The sequence below is a fragment of the Meleagris gallopavo genome, chromosome 1, assembly GCF_000146605.3.
Source record: "Meleagris gallopavo isolate NT-WF06-2002-E0010 breed Aviagen turkey brand Nicholas breeding stock chromosome 1, Turkey_5.1, whole genome shotgun sequence".
Classification (NCBI taxonomy): Eukaryota; Metazoa; Chordata; class Aves; order Galliformes; family Phasianidae; genus Meleagris; species Meleagris gallopavo.
The window spans coordinates 17845177-17858072 of NC_015011.2; positions in this window are offsets into that span (position 1 = coordinate 17845177).

A 12896-nucleotide genomic window follows, 5' to 3' on the forward strand; every position below is an offset into this window, starting at 1 on the left:
TTTGTAGCTAGATCATCATAAATGAGAAAGATTCTGAAATAACTGTTTCTTTCCAAGACAAATGATATATTTTTTTCTTGATTGCTGGCTGTTATAATAGCAGAGCTTCTGCAGCAGAATGTCTAATTAGGTAATTTGGAGAGTTTTTTTATTATATGTTGTTCTTTATCAAATGACAGCAGCTACAGAGATTAATAAAGCTGTCAGCTGTGGGTAAATTCATAAGTGATTATTTCAATTTTTATTCTCAAGTGATACTTATTAGCATACTGTCTTTTTTATTGAAGGAACTGCAGTGAAGCTGAGTGAACTTATCTCTTTAACATGAGATAGCTTAAGGTTTTGTTGAATAAAGTGTCTTCCCTAGAGATAGGTCCAGTAGCAGTAGAATTTTAACTAACTGATAGAATAAGTGTTATTATTAGCATGGGTAACATATTTAGATGGCAATAAGGAGCATCATAACGCGTTTAAGAAAAGGAAGGAAAATTTCATTGCAATTTTCATGCACACTTAGGTTAAATATTTGTCACAAACTGTACCCTGACCTTCTTTCTCAAATATTTAGAAAAGTGGAAGAATTAATTATTGATATACTCTAAGGACAACGTGATTCCGCTCAGTATAGTAAATCTATAATTTTCCTTAACTGAAGTTTGTAAGTACTTAACTCAAAGTGTCTGTCAAAGAGGAAAACCTATGCATTTCTTTTTGAAAAGAACTGTACGATCATACAAAGTAAAATACAGAAGTGGAATTTTTATTGTTAGTTCCAGTGGATCTCATAACTTATCTCATGCCTCTTCCTCCACCCTTCTAGTCAATGACCTTACTCTGTAGTTGAGTACTTCTTAATTTAGACATTGATGCTATAAATGGAACTGGGAGGGAAATAAATGGATTTGCCAACATGAATCTCATGACAGAATTGGCACCTAAAATTAAAGGTCTTTACAACAGACTAGATTCATACATTAATTGTAAAATATAATTAGAAATTATTGGAAAAAAAAATCTTTAAAAAAATGCATGAAGCACAACTACAATGTATAAATCTTTTTTCTTAGTTAATCAGAAGCACAGGAAGTTTAAAGATCATAAAATTATAGTTTTACTAATGAAATAGGAAAAAGAATTGTATCTTTTCATTACAATACAAATTTAATGTTTACATGTTACTAAAGACACTGATTTGCCCATTTTATGTACTTAGTTAAACAGCATGCATATTTCTATTACCAGAAACATAATAAATATTTGTTTTCCACATTAATTTTTCTAGCTGGAGAAAATCAGTAAGAACTGCAAGAGGCCAATTTTTTCCTTGAAAATCAAAATAAAACTAAAAAGATTTTTTAAAATTATTAAAATTTATATAATTTTATTTTGAAGTAGTGTCTTAGAAAAATGTTGATCTAAATTGATAAGCTTTATACAGACTACCTTTTTCTTTACCACCTAATCTACAGGAACACAAGGTTAGTTTGTGGGTTTCCTTCCTGAGAAATATTTAAGATCAAAATGTCTTGACAATAACGCTATTCTGAAGTGCATCTCTGTACTACTTTTTATGAACAAATGCATTTGCGTGTTTGTAGAGCAACAGAGTTAATTTTTTACAGTTAAACTAACAGATAGTTACTTCAGTTTGTCTGAGTAACTCCTACTTCTGCTTTCTTTGGTTTAATGACAGGTTGAACAGAACCCCATGCAGCCTGATCTAGTGGGTGGCAACCCTGTCCATGGTAGGGTGTCTGGAAATGCGTGATCCTTAAGGTCACTTCCAACCGAGGACACTCTATGATTCTATGATTAGTTATAAATATATTGCCTGGTATTAAAAAGGAAATCTGTAAATAATTTACATCCAGAATCTCCCCATCAACTCATCGATCAGACTATTAAATGATTTCCATTTCAATAACATGAACTGATCAAGCCTGACTGATGAAAATATTAACAGAAAGCTCATTTTAATTACATTCACATTGCTTGGGGCAAAATAAGTTCATGAAAATATTAAGCTAGAGCACTAAAAATATGACATAGCCACAGACATTTTTTAAGGGGAAAAAAAAGTTATATTCAACAAATGAACTGTTCTTTTTCCATAATTTCTGTGCAAGGTGATATAAATGATGTGCAAAACCTCAGTATTTCTGGATAAGTCCAAAAATACATTTTATTTCAAAAATTACTCAAATTGATGGAATTTGCTAAATTCACTATGGCACTTTTCAATGCTCACATTTTTTTGTATGCAATGGTTCTCCTTTACAGCCGATTGTGGCCATGTTTCTACTACACCTATTCCTTTAGGATCCACAGAATACCACTACTCTGTTATAAAAAGGTCTGTCAAGGTCACACTTTTCAAGTTTATCCCCAGCGGGACACAGGGCAAACTGCCAAGTACATCTGAAAGGGGAGCAAGGAACGAACACCTCAAGAAGTCACGGAGGTTTAGTTAGCTTTCATACACATACTGGCTTGGCTGGAACAAGCAAAACTTCTGTGATCATATATTTCATCTACTTTTATATGACATCATCAGTCACAGATGTCATTCTTTTGCATTTATCTTTAAGCTTTTTTCAAGCTTAAAGAGGGTAGATTCAAGCTCAAAGAGGGTAGATGTAGGCTGGCTTTAAGGAAAAAGTCTTTTACAGTGATGGTGGTGAGGCATTGGAACAGGGTGCCTAGATATGCAGTTGATGCCCTGTTCCTGGAGACTTTCAAAGAGAAGCTGGATCAGGCCCTTGGCAGCCTGATCTAGTTGTGGTGTCCCTGTTCACTACAGGGGAGTTGGACTAGATGGCCTTCAGCAGTCCTCCCAGCTCTAAGGATTCTATGATTCTTTGATTTTGGGAATACTTCTTGAAAGGTTCACAATGCTGCATGTTACATAGACATTATGGATGTCCAGAGTCAAGTATTAAAGTTAGGCTGGGCTTTATATGAGTCCTGGAACTGGAAAAATCGTGTATGATACAAATAAAGCATATTTGCTTTAAGGGAGAAGTCCTCTTAATATTCTGAGTCCAAAATTTTCAACTATGTCTGGGTTTTGCATGAGTCTCTCAAAAAGGGAAATATCTTTGCTACATGTTGCCAAATATCCCTGACTTGACTATTTCCAATATGGCTATCTGAATAAAACTGGATTTTCATACAGTCCACTGTTTTTACTGAGAACGACAATACTGTTTCAAGTCAGCAGTGATTATAATCTTCATGTTGTTCTACTATTGTGTCACCTTTGCCTACCACCATTTACACTGGAAAAATAAATAAAGCTAACTGGGTGTGCTGGTTTTGATAAAACATTTACCTTTTGATGCTTAGACAATCTGGATAACCATTTTAACACTAGCATTTGTCATTAATAAGTCTTCAGCACAGGAAAGGTGCTGTGGACAATTTCCTGGAGGTCTATTAAAAAAAAGAAACAGTAAATTTACGATTGAATAGGGAATTAACAGTCAGAATTTACAGAAAATAGTCTGACAAACATAATTTTAAATGAAACTTTAATGCATTTTAACAAAATAATAATCCAAAATATGTGGTTTTAAAATGTGAATTATTTAAATGTATGCAACACATGAAATATTTTGATAGGTTGTTTAAAGACTTTGCACACTTCACTGAGTAAAAAATTACTTGTACGTGTACAAAAAGTAATTTTTAAGAGTACTCTAATAAAATCAATGATGGAATGGAACTAATTTTGCAGTGGCCAATGTAGTTATCAATGATCTGAAGAAAATATAATTGTGGATTTATTTGAAAGTGAAAAAATGCTAGAAGTGAGAATAAACCAGTGAAAGGAACAACTGATTGAGATAGAGAAGTTTGAAATGCTTGGTAAACTTGTCATTTGCAAATAATGTATTTTTTAATATGACTAAAAGTAAAGTCATCCACTGAGAAAAAAGAAAAGAAGCCACATTTACAGAAGAGAATATTCTATCTTTTCAATCATCAGTTAAGTTGCTTAAAATTCAGTTAAACATGGGTGAATATTGAATGAATAAATAGAAAGACACAAATTAGAGCTGTCTGAAAGGCTAAGCCCAGACGTAATATCAACAATCCTAGAAATATGTTGATAAGCTAGGAAAAATACTCCTTAAACATCCATGTATGAGTGATTAGAGAAATAAAAATCATGCTAGCAATGTGGCAAGGGACTCTAAAATATATTATTAAGTTGACAAAAGGACAGTTAAGTCATGACTTGATCAAAGTCTGTGAATACTCACTTAGGGAACAGAAAAATTATAACAGAAGGTTCTTCATCAGAGCACATAAAAGAACCAGAAGATTGGAAGACCAAACAAATTTCAGGGTAGCAATAAAATCGAGATTTTTATCAGTGAGTAAAATTAAGAAGAGGAACAATCAACACTTGCTGTGAATTTCACATCAGTTGTACTTCAAGGAAATTTGACATAAGAAAATTCTCTAGTCTTTACTATGCAGGAACTTCGATTGAAATCACCATGACGCTAAGTCAACGCAGTATACTACTGTATAAATGTCCATTAGCAAATGGGAGTGAGAGTACAGGTGACTTTTTTGTGGTATATAAGTGAACGAAGATGGAAACATTTAATGGAAATGAAATAACCTACTGTTAAAAACATATCCATACTTTGAGTAAAACAAGTTATCACTTCTAACAAATAATTTCTTAAAGCTATAAATTTGTATGGAAGAAAATAAGGTAACTGCACACAAAGGCATATCAGAATAAGAATAAATTTTAAGCCAATTTAGAAAGCTCTACTTCCATTAGGGAGCAAAGAACAACTTGAAGCAGCTTCATAATAAGTAAAGTGCTTTCTCTTTAACAAGTCAAAATTGTCCCATATAATTCTTTTTCTTCTTTCCTTCTTCTTTCCACACAGGCTCAAAGTAAAAATAATGTTTTTGGGTTTTGTCTGAAGTCTTAGTCTGTTTTATCTTGTATTTAGTAATCAGAAAATAAACCTTAAAAAAAAACAAAAAACCCACTTATATTGGAAACTGAAAAAATATCATGAGAAGATATGCTATCCTATCATCCTTCTTTCCAGCAGTCACCTTAAACTCTTCAGTGTTTGTTTTCATATCTGTGGAACTTTCCTTTAGAAATATAATCTATACAACTTTGAATACTATACCAGAAATGTCAGGTATAATTAGTTTTAGCTGATAGTGGACCTGACCTATAAATTCTTGTGGGAAACCACTGGTAAAGTAGAACACAAATAATTTTTTTACTTTATATAGCTAAAAGGGAATCTATGTAACTAGAAATAATATTTTTTAGGTCTCTGAAATGAATAATTGCTAGAACTCTGTTGCTTTTGTTTTTATATCCATCTATGAAAGACGAGAATACAAGGCATTTGTGGTACAAATCATGATACACATGATACTTGTGTGTCATGTTCTCTCTGAAAGGTTTTGTTTTTGTGGGGTTTTTTTTCTTTTTTTTCTTTTTTTCTTTTTTTTCTTTTTTTTTTTTTCAGTGAACTGATGTATTTAGGATCACTTGTTGAGACTTTGGAGCCTCGCATCATTTTTTCCAATTTTTTGCTGGTGGGTAGACCAGATTAAAAATCGTGGATTTGAACCACTTGCTGGATCAATTTGATTAAGCTCGTGAAAATGAAGATAACATATTAATTAGAACAAATAATGATGTGGTAGAAACCTAAATTTTGACAACAATGCACAAACTTGAATCTGCCTTGCACTTTCCATAATTCAGCAAAATCCTAGGAAGCTTGTCATGAATATCCTAATCAGCAATTAAGAATAAACAACAACCAATTATCTTTAGGTTATATAATTTAAACTTAAAAAGAAATATTGTGAGAATCTATTCTAACCTTCTCTACAGTAAATAAATCATATACTAATTTGTGCACCAAGATCATAATTTTTCCGTATGACATAAAATATCTCCTTGAATACCATCCAATGCTGATTTAAAGATTTCACGTGCTAGAGAATACACCATATCCCTAAGGAATTTCTACCACTAGTTAATTGTCTCCACTATTAAAGGATGCCTTATTATGAATCTGAGTTTGGCTAGCACAAGCTTCCAAACACTGACTCTTTTAGTACAGTCTGCTTTGAAGATGATGAGCATTCAAAAACTGACAATTAGTATTAGCAGTGGATAATTAATAACTGTTTAATAAGCACATTTAAAGAGAAGATTCGGTATTAATTAGTCACACCCTTTTTGGTTTTTAGTTAACAACATCAGCATTTTTCCACATAATTTTATTTGAAAATATATATGTATAGAAGAGGCAAATAAAATCTCAGATTATTTCAGTAACTGTAGTCTCTCTGTCTACAGATAATTAAAATAATACAGATAATGTCCGACAAAATGGAAGGACAATATTTACCCTAGAAGCAGCTTCTGGAATTTGTTCCTTCACCTCATCTCAGTCATTAATAGCAAGTGTAGACATGCCTGTATATTTATTTCTAATTTTCAGACTTCATCTTCTAGATACTCACGTTGCTAACAAAATGTCTCGGAGTACTGGATGCCTAACAGAGTTGAAGACTACAAAGTTTAAGAGGGCACAGATCCTTGTCAGATCTGAACTGATAAATTAGTGGACTTGAAAGAATATAGAATAATCACAAGGTACTTCAGGCACCTTGAAATACAGAACAGCAGCTTTGCAATTCATTATATATGCAATTCATGAAACATCCATGAGATGCAGTGCTGTCTTTAAGTTCCTTACAGAATACAGTTAAATCTAGACATCCTTGCTCTTAGTAGATGAAAGACTGCTGTTGTTGCTGAGTTACAGCAGAGACCTAAGACAAGTTAAACAGTAGCTAGCAATATTCTATTTGTGCTATCAAAGGGAATGATGGCACACTTACGAATATCAGTACTGTTAAAGTTTTTTCAGCTCTTTCCTTTTATATAACAAATGAATGCACTGTTATCTCAAAAACAATGGGAAATCAATGCAATAAATCTCTAGGTAGGTAAGTCCAGGTGTTTTGAAATTGAGTCTTCTTTTAACTCAAAGGATTACCTGAAATTTGGAGTTCTTCTGGTTGTTTCTATAGCATCCTTGCCTGTTCTTTTGATAAAATTATTGTAATTTGCAAGTAAAACAGGAAAGTCAGTTTCCCTGAATATAGAAAGGCTCATATAGAAGCTGATACTGCCCTGAATTAGGGAGTGTGGAACTACACAACTTCATAGCACAACTGCTCTTCTTTAGGAGCATGGGAGTGATAGGACAAATTCTTCATACAAATTCACAATATCTGTGCTTTTTTGCTACCTTCTCTCAGCTTCTTTAATATTTCCTGCACTTCCTTCTCAGAAATGCCAAGGCCTATAAACAATGATCCAGCTGACTTGGTCCTCCTATTCTTGTCCTCGCCGTCTGTCCTCAGGGAAACCCACTACAGTTGCCCTCAGCTTCAACCTTGCTAAATGCCAATATTTTTATTCCTGCCTCTTTAATTTATTGTTCTGTAGTTATGTTTCATAACATCCTGTTAAATAAGCTGAAGCTTTGAAACAAAGAAAGCATACTTTACCACACAGTTCATAAACCAATGGAACTCATTGTCATGAGTTTCTGTGGATGTCAAAAGTACAGAGACTTACAAAGATAGCTGTACAAATCATGGACTGAGGATTGTTATACAAAAAATGCAGCAGCAGATTTCACGTCAGGATACATCCGCACTATAGCTTCTCTAAAGGGAGTGTGTATGTCTAGAAAAGTATCATTCTTTATGTATGCTTTCTTATCACATTTTTCTAGAGATGGCTGCTATAACGGAGTCCTGCACTGAAGGAGTATTTTGTCTGATACAGTCATAGCAATTCTTGTTGCTCAGCTTAAACTTCCTAAATTTAGTGATCAAGTGCTGTGACCCCATTTGAATGAGTACAGCTCTCTGTAGTTCTCTGACAGAGCTACTAAAGGGGCTACTGTATTCCAGAAACTCCCCTTAGCAAACAACAAAACATAAAGAAGTCAGTCCAAGTTGCTCTATGCTTGTCTTTTCTTGAGCTTTATAACCTCTTACTAAATAAGCATAATGTGTGGCAGAAATGGAAAGCACAAACCCAAGATACTTTCTGATATACAGACAATAAAACTAATCACGGTCTCTCTCAGTGTTTTGCAATTACTGTTCTGAGATGCACTACAGAGGTACATAAATTGTGCTCTTCACATTAAACATCAAGACTTTCTTTTCAGTAGAGGCAGAGACTTGTAGAAGAAGGCTCCAGTAATGCCAAATGCAAGCTCACTCTCAGAATGGCCCAAGGAGGGTCTCTGGAAGAACATTTTTAACAGTCAGCTGCGGTGTCTTCCCCAGATGCTGGCACTGAAAAGCACTTCCCATTGCGCAAGTGAGGATAGAGTTCCAGTTGCTGGGTGTTCGCCCTTTCCCAGAAAAATCAGCTACTAAACTAAAACACAGGATTTCTGAGCCTTCAAGTTCTGGTTTCCTGCAGTTAGTTAACAGTCATTTTTAACATGTGGAGGCATTATGGTTGAAAGATATTTCTGCAGTTTCCAGTTTCAGTGACTTTTTTTCTAAATCTTCTTGATACAATTACTAGAAAACAGATTTAGTTGGCACTGATTTCTGCTCAAAACACTTGAGTTACTTCATGCTACACATCTTTTTTCTATTATTCATTTTTCATGCTAATTTTATGACAAGCCAGTTCTCTTATACTTAATTAATATTTTCCATCTCCACGCTTTATTTGGGAAATTTAATATATTCCCCTCACACACTGTCTTCTCTCAGGGCAATTTAGATCACATGAACTTTGACTGAAAGAAAAAAAAAAATGTCTGTTAATATATTCAGCAAGGTTTGCAAGAAGGAAAATGTATTTTGCATCTGGATAAAAATAAACAGTATTTTGGGTAAAAGATTATAAATTAAACAACTATAAGACTGCTATTTCTTGAACAGGAGGTTGAACAGAAACCTGGGTATAAATGTTTTAATATCTAACTGCTTAGTATGAAATCAAAGCTGTGTAGCAACCCTGCTTTTAATAATCTTATCCATTTTATATTACATTCTCATCACCCTATTATTCACAGACACCCAAGTTACTTGGTCAGAATATTTACTTTGATATTACACAGAATCTACCTAAAGCACTGATAATAAAACATACGTAAAGATATTAGCATTATAAATAGTTGCAGTGCATCTTTATAGACAGGAATTCAGTGTACCCAGAACACTGTTAATTATCTTTGCTACATTAAAGCTCTATTTCTGGAAAATCTCATCTAATTTAAAGCCGTACTGCTTCAAATATGGAAATGTTTCATTTCTTAGCTACATCCCCAGCTGGACTCCGGATTTTAATGTGAAGTTTCTTATCAGCCCCAAAAGTGACAACATTATCTACATACTGTTTACATTACCAAATGTTCCTCAAAAATAAGTGATTATTTAGTAGAAAATAAAATTCGTTGATTTCCTTAGTTCTGGCTCAGTGATTCTATGACAGTTTATTTAAGAATAAACCACATTTGCTGGGATAGTAGCCTTTACCAGTGGTCATATGCCTTTAAAGCTATCTCTAACACACAATCCTCCCAGCAGCCAAAGGAACAGGAACATAATTTGATTTTCTCCGTTCTAATCTTGAGGCTCTTTCTCATACTGCAAAATGGTAAATGAATGTCAACTCAAGCAGGTACAGCAATTTATATTCTTGTACACTAGAAAGTCAGTTCCAAGCTCTTAGATTTATTTTGCTCTTATAAGTCTTAGATCATACCACCTATTTGGTATTTTTAGGGTTGAAAATTGGTTCCCAAGGGTCCAAATTCCTTTGTAGCACATTAATAGTGTGCAGTACCCACTCCTCAAATTTCTTCTTTTTTCTTTTCTAGATATTTCATATATATTCAGTGTCAAATATAGAAGTAAATTTAGTTGTGAATCAGAAATTATTGACAACAGAATGGTATTCATGCCTTGTTCAAAGTAATTTTTCTCTGTGTGGCACAGAAATCACTGTCATTAAAGTAAACTTAATTTTGAAAGTTTAAAATAGATCTATATTGCACTTATAGCAACATTAAATGAGTTTCCAGGGCTTCTACTTGCACAGGAAAATATCCAACATATTTGTTTCTACAGAAACAGCTATTCAGCATTTAACATGTAAAATCAAATTTCACCAGCCTTGCAAGTCCTTCTCTGCATGAACATCAATTATCTTTGCTGCAAAAAAATTAAGAAAAGCTTCATTTTTTTCCGAATATAAGTTTTTATATAGTTACCATCAATTGAAATTAGAAACCAATTTAAGTTAGTTTCTCAGAAATCTGGCTTTCATTTTGCATTAAGAGAGATATTTTGCATTTGCATTAAGAGAGAGATTATATGAAATGTTTTTGGAGATAGACTTTTATATTTAAATTAAAACTATTTTGTTAGAAAGAAAATGCAGTTCTGCAATATTGTACGTTTTTATTGATGTCTAAGAACTCTTATTTCTTCAGGCTATCACCTTCTCTTTCGAAGCAGTGAGCTCCAAAATGTGATCTTTGAACCATGATGATGACGTCTGTACTTGTGTCAGGTATTGTATTTCATTATATTTCATTTAAAATTTTTATGAGAATGCATCTGCTAGTGCAGGGAGGCTTTAGACCAAATTTGGACTTCGTTCAGAGTATTTAGCTATCTCTGTTGAGGAATATCTAGAAGGTACTAATGAATGCCTTCTTTACCTTGTCCCTGAAATTTGTCAAAGTCACTCTTATGGGTCAGTTTTTGAGGAAAAGAAAGATTCAGTTGATTGAAAGCTTAAGCTCCTCCAAAATTCAGTTGACAAGAATCACAGAATCAAAGAATCCCAGAATCATAGAATCATAGAATGGCTTAGGTTGAAAGGGACCTCAAGGATCATGAATCTCCAACCTCCCTGCCACTGGCAGGGCCACCAACCTCCCCATTATCCCTCCCGAGTACTAGACCAGGCTGCCCAGGGCCCCATCCAGTCTGGCCTTGAACATCTCCAGGGACGGAGCATCCACAACCTCCCTGGGCAGCTTGTTCCAGTACCTCACCACTCTCTCTGTAAAGAACTTCCCCCTGACATCCAACCTGAATCATCCCTCCCTCAATTTAAAGCTATTTCCCCTTGTCTTGCTGTTATCTACCCTTTCAAAGAGTTGTTTGTAGGCTCCCTTTAGGTACTGAAAGGCTGCAATGAGGTCACTCCGCAGCCTTCTTTTCTCCAGGCTGAACAAGCCCGGCTGCCTCAGCCTGTCTTCATAGAGAAGGTGCTCCAACCCTCTAATCATCTTTGTGGCCCTCTTCTGAACCCTCTCCAACAGCTCCCTGTCTTTCTTGACCTGGACACAGTACTCCAGATGGGGCCTCACAAGGGCAGAGTAGAGAGGGACAATCACCTCCCTGTCCCTGCTGGCCACCCTTCTTCTGATGGACCCCAGGATACCATTTGCTTTCTGAGCTTCACAAGCACACTGTTGGCTCATGTTCAGTTTTTCATCCACTAGGACCCCCAGGTCCTTCTCCATAAGGCTACTTTGAAGGAGTTGTTCTCCCAGTCTTTATACGTATGTAGGATTACTCTGATTCAAGTGCAAAACCTTGCACTTCGCTGTGTTGAACCACATTAGGTTCACACGGGCCCACCTTTCAAGTTTGTTGAGGTCTTTCTGGATGGCTTCCCTTCCTTCTAAGGCGACAACTGCACTGCTCAGCTTGGTGTCATCAGCAAACTTGCTGAGGCTGCACTCGAGCCTGTAATTAGTGTAATTGATGAAGATCTTGAAAAGCATCAGTCCCCAGACAGAATCATGGGGGACACCGCTTATCACTGGCCTCCACCTGGATTCTTCACAAGAAGAGATTCCATCTTTATAAATGTTAAGACAGGTATCTGCAGTAACATCAAGATTACAGAACTGTACTCCCAGGGCCCTGAGGCAACCAACAGGCCATTGTCCCTGCCCATCCCAACTTGGGATATTTCCCTCAGCCAGCCATGGCCCAGGACCCAATTTCTGCCTCCACAGGGCCATCAGTCCCTGCCATAGCTATACCATATTATACTGGCCTCCATCTCCTTCAGTCTTGTCATGTCCAGTCACAGTACTGCTGAGAAAGGACCAACCTCAGAGCCATGTCCAAGTCTTGCCTTGGCCTGCTGCTGTCCCCAGTGAGGTGCCTAGTGCCTTTTATCCTGATACTGGTAAACCTACATCAAACATCTGAGCCCCTACCTGCCCCCAGCTTCCCCCTGACTGCCCTGCTCCTGACTCAGTGCTGGGGCAGACCCAGGCTCGTGAAGCTCCTGAACAACTATGGACTGAACAACCACAGTTACTACAGACATCTGTGGCTCCAGATCCCCAGAGCTAGGGAGCTGGGGCAGGTCTCAGGGCACCCTCACCATGCAGCTGGATCAATAGAAAAAAAATCAGATGCTTAGGATTGATTCTTCTTTATCCTTTCTTCACCTCCTCCAAACCTACATGTTGTCAAGAATGCAACAAGCCATAACTGCTTGGCAGCACTAGCCATCAAAAGCGCATTGCTCTCATCTCTGCTCTCAGTGCAGCTGACTGTGATCTGAAGCTCAGTATTTCAGTCCTGATCTTGAAAGGACAGCATGACACTGGCCTTGGCAACCTAAAAGATGGCCTCAGTCTCCATTTCCCATGACAACTACATTCCTCTGGGGAACTGAATATGTCAGATATCAAAGTAAGATCCACAAGCATGGCAGACAGTTTTCTAAGCAGCTGGCTTGTGACTAAAAAACTTACTGTGACAGAGATCAGAGTGACCACAAACAAAATGAAATGTTCAGATGT